Here is a 5,520-nt window from a genome sequence, read left to right on the forward strand (position 1 = left end):
ACTGTAAAATATAAAAATGTATTTGTTTTTTATTTTATACAGTGCACACACTACTATTCAAAAGTTTGCGGTCAAAATGTATCTTATGCTCACCGAGTCTACATGTATTTGATAAAAAAAAAAATACAGTAAAAACAGAAAATTGTGAAATATTAGGATTTTAAATAGCTGTTTTCTACTTTTATATATTTTAATTTAAAATAGGTAATTTATTCCGGTGATAGCAAAGCTGAATTTTTAACAGCCATTACTCCAGTCTTCAGTGTCACATGATCCTTCCGAAATCATTCTAACATGCCGATTGGGTGTTTTTTATTTTTTATTTATTATACATTTTTATAAAAAAAAAAAAAAAGCATAGTTTTTGTTGTTGTTGTTACTTCATGAACTGTTCAGTGTGTGAAACTGACTCCTAAAGTTTTTGATATTCTGCATATTCTATGTGGTAATCAGTTCCAAGCTGTGATAGAAATGTATTCTACCTTTTATGGTCATTTTTACCTGTATGAAGCATTTTTTCTTAAAGTGTGCATCATCTTTTCAGTCAAATTCTTAAATCAGAATCTTAAATCTTAAATCTTAAATCAATTGAATCAGTCAATTAGAATAATTAGTCATTCGGGATGTTACCAAACAACTGAAATATTAGTATTGACAAAATTAACCTTAACAAAGCATTTAAAAAAAACACAGAAGCTGCATTAAAAGTGGCATTTAGATGCAGCATTTATACACTGTTTGATGCAGGACATGAATGCTTTAACATGCAGTTACAGATGCATTAATACTGTTTTGATATTTTAAACATAAAACGTTGAATGCTGATATTTGAAATTATATAAAAAAATATATGTGATGTATATATGTCCACGTGCCTGATGTCCATTCATAAATACATAAAAATACATATTAGACCCAGTATCCCAAAGACCCCACATACATATCCATCCATTTTTCAAGCCGCTTGTTCTCATGGGGCTGACATCCATCCATTTTCCAAACCTCGTGGAAACAACAGGCATTATGAATGCATTGCTTTGCATGTTACTGCATGCAATACTGCGTTAATCTATGCTTTTTAAGTATTTTTTATCGCAAAAAAATAGTAGATTAATTCATTACTATATACTAATTTGAAATGGAAAATATATTTGCTTTAAGAACTGTGCAATAATAATGGGGGTGTAGCTTAAAATACCTATTGGATTGAGAGATTCATAGATAAAGTGTGAGAAATGTATGGGTTGTAGAGGCTCATAAGTCTTCTTCTTAGCTTTTCTTCACTTAAGTCATGCATGTGCCGATAAAAATCTTGTTACCAAATGAACAACGTAAAGGGGAATTCCACCCAGTTTTAATCTTTTTAATAGTGAGTTCTTTATCCTACAGCTTTTCATGGGACGTGGGCAAATATGCTCTGCTCTGCCAAAAGCAGGAATCAAGAGATCCATCCATAACACCTTCTGGCTGTTAATGCTAAAGCCTCTCAGCTTGAGAGAAATGGCTAGTTAGGAGTGTTGGCATGAGGCCAAACATGTCTCATGGAAAAGACAGATGTATCAGGACGAAACTTGGGGTTTCAGACTCAGTAACTTTTACCCTGAAAGTGTACTTTTACCCTGAAAATGAAGAGTTAATTGTGTCTGTGAGTTGGTGATGTGCTACCACATATTCTTAACTGCACACTCTCAGAAATAAAGATACAAGAGCTGTCACTGGGGCAGTAGCATTACAAAAGGTCCTTTTTGGTACATATTAGTACTTAAAGTGTACACATTAGAACCCAATAGGTACAAAAGTGTACCTTTTGAAAAGGTACCTCCCCAGTCACAGCTTTTGTACCTTTATTTCTGAGAGTATAGGCTAAAGGTACACTTAAAAAAAAAAAAAAAAAAAGGTTCCCGGGTGAGTCTTTGCAATCTGGAGTTGCTATACTGTTCTTTGGAGATTAGAAAAGATACTGATGTAACACTATAGGTTTTTCAGATCAACATAATGGTTTCCGGGGTCTTAAAAGCACCAACAGAGCCTTCACTGATGTTTTTCTTACATAGAGAGTATCGTAGAATAACCTTTATGGGGGAAAAAAGTTGTAAACCCCTTTTTTATTGTCATTGGAAATCTATTTTTAAAAGAACAAAGCTAAAATTTAAATTTGCTGACAATTTACTCACCCTCAAGCCATCCAAGTTGTAGAGGAGTTGTTTCTTCATGGGTACCGATGTGTCACTTGCTCACCATGGATCCTCTGCATTCAGTGGGTGCCGTGAGAATGAGAGTCCAAACAACTGATAAAAACATCTCAATAATCCACACGACTCCAGTCCATCAGTAGTATGAAACAAATAGTTATTATAAGTTCTAAATAACGTGAATCTATTTTTTTTTTTTTTTTTTTTTCAACCTTAGTTTTTATTTGTTTGTGAACAATTCCTTTTTGAGTGATGGTCAATATACTTGCTTTCCATGCAGATACTATCAATGTGAATGTAATTTTGTGTGTTTTCCCTCATCCTCTATGTGACATTTTAGCATTCTATTGGATAACGGAGTCTATAAATCCATTAATAATCCATGATATGGCTCTTTTTCTGTTTAGATATAATCATTTGCCACAGAATTGAAGGGATTACCTATTTTCACCTTTAAACAACATTGTGTTCTCAACCAAAACTCACCTAAAAAGAAAGAGGGTCTTTTGGGCTGAGACTGGATTATGTTGTGATTGACAGCAACGGTTAAAGGATTAAATTTGGCTTTTGGTTGCTCTTCGGTTCTTGGCATCCCAGTGTCCTTTGGTCTGGAAGTCAGTATATGTAATACGAAGTGCCGATTGTTCACTTCTATTTTTGTAAAACCAAAATAACAAATGAATACAGCACATACTGTACAGGATTTCCAAAGTAAGGGATGTAAATTCAAGACAGTTTTACAAGTTTCAGTGTGATTCATAGATCGTTATTATCATATGCTATTATTTCACCAGAAAGTCCAATATGTTTGTAAGATACCAAGAGGAAGAGCAAGAGAGATTGTAATGTTGCATAATAGAGGTGTAAGGCTTAAAAAAAAAACCTTTCCGTCCAAACAGTCAGTCTGATTTTGACTTTGACCCCTCCTAGACAGACGCTAGCTATTAAAAGTCAATATCAGTAGTGCTGACACTGAAACATTTGAATGCAAGCAACAACACAGCTGCTGAAAAACTAAGTGTACCAAGGGACTGAATGTTCTCTTTACAAGCATTTGCAAACATGTTTATTCATCAGTAAGTTCACGGGGGAAGTAAATTAAAATTAAGTTATATCTAGTTACATTAAATTTCAAATCATCTTAAATAATGCACATAACCAGCATGTTTCATTACATTACATCAGTATTACATCAAGAATGGTATTACAAGAATTCTAGTCTCAGTTGTTTTCAACCTTTATAACTTCAAGTCCCCCGCTGTCAAAGTCAACACATATATATATATCTTTAAAGTGGTTTAGGTGGGCTAAAAATTTTATTATCTAAACAAAGAAGAAAGTTTCCAGAAAACTTTGAGTACTTTTCAAGAGCAATAATTAAATATTCCATGTTCATGACCCCGATCTGCAAATTGAGACTGTGTCTATACATTGCATCAGTTAAAGGCAATAAACAGGCCACTGTCATAAGAAAATATGTGTCAGGACAACATTTTAAACAAATCGTGAGAGAAAGGAGAAAAATGTATGGATTGGCTGAAAGAGAAAGATTCAACTAAAGAGTTTACAACAATGAATGTCTCACACTTGAATGGCAGGACAGCCGGAGAGTGAGTGGACAGGAATTGTGGGTGATTATATCATGCTGTATGAAGCTGTAATACAATAGAAACACTGTTATGTGTCTCTATTGAACTACACCTTGCAAGAACCCACAAGGGCAACACTTGCTCCAGAATACGGTTTCTGATTGGACAACTGTAATCTGAATTGTTGATGCACTTCATTTATCATTCTGAACAAATCAAAGATTTCCATCCACCTGGAGGTTATTGCAAAAGCTCTCATAGTCAGTAACACAAGGCTGGCTGACTTACCAAAACTCTTTTAAGTTTCATGTTTCAGAGCAATTGGGAATCCTATCATTATAATACAACTGAGTTGCAGTGAAACAGAAATACTGCTTGTAGATTATAGGCTACACAGCAGCTTTGCAAACATTCAATCAATACGACACTCAAAATTAGTGCTAGCAATATGACAACTGAATGAAACAAAATATGAATCCAGAACTAAAGAATATAAAAGGAATTATTGAACAGAATATAGAAATGATGTGAGATAATTAGAAAAAGTGTTAAAAGAGTACAAACCTTGTACAGACCTATTCTTATTTATACACAGTGATCTGAGTTTGTATCTCACAATCCTGACATTTTTTTTCCAGAATTCTGAGAAGAAAAGTTTGAATTGAACAAAAAATAAAATAAATAAAAAATAGGGAATAAAAGTTGAGAAAGTTGCAATTACATTATTTTTTTTTCCTATTTTGTGGTGAAAAACATGAGATGCAAAATTTAAAAAATAAAGTTTTTAACTATTGGAAAAAAAGGCATAAATGCAAGATATTATTTTGCAATTGTTGGGGGGCTGGGGTATTCTGAAGTATGCAATAAAAAGTTGATGACCTTTTTATTTTTTATTTTGTGGCAGAAGAAAAAAAGAATTGCGAGAAGCAAACACAGAATTCAGATTTTAATTTTATTCAGATGCAAAAATTAATTCTGTGTCCTTTTCTAGACCTTTTTTTTCTTTTTTACTTTGTAATGGACTATTTTTCTTAGTGGAATCTTAGAATAATAAACAAGTAAAATTATAAAAATGATAACAGTGCAAATCAATAATTAATGTTTATATATCTATTAATTTGGTATGCAGCTGTTTAAGACAACAAATTATGTACTCATCTTTCAAAACAGCCTATGAAAAGTGTCTATATAGTATATAAAAATTAGCTAGAAATGAAGATACAGAAGAATTAGAAGTGCAATGAGAAGAAACAAGGCATCACAGGAAGTAGCAAACAAGGTGTAAAAGGTCAGATCAGAAGATTAGAAGGGGTGGGATGTCACGGGTACTTGCCTTACAGTCAACATCACGATTAACCTGTGAGCAGAGCAAGGAACAGGGGGGACTGGGATGAATAGAGGAAGTGAACCATGAGTCAAGAGGGACAGCTAAGGAGACAAAATGAGAGGTGGGAGCCAAGAGCCAAGGGGATTGAAAGGAAGTTGTACATTCAATGAATGGAAACATATCGGACACTAAAATGGCCATGAACTCCCTAAGAGAGGTCAGGGTTACAGAAAACTGCTGGGGAGATTTATAGAGGCAAGAAGGCTGTCAGCGCAGCCGTGGTGAACCAAGGTGCAACAGGTTCAACAGAACCCAGAGAGAAGGTTGGGTCTGCAAAAGAAAAAGGATGTGGTTTATTATATGCACACATGGAGGCCCAGATGAGGAAAATCTAGATGAATACATATAGTAC

This window comes from Carassius auratus, chromosome 42 (genome assembly GCF_003368295.1).
Source record: "Carassius auratus strain Wakin chromosome 42, ASM336829v1, whole genome shotgun sequence".
NCBI lineage: Eukaryota > Metazoa > Chordata > Actinopteri > Cypriniformes > Cyprinidae > Carassius > Carassius auratus.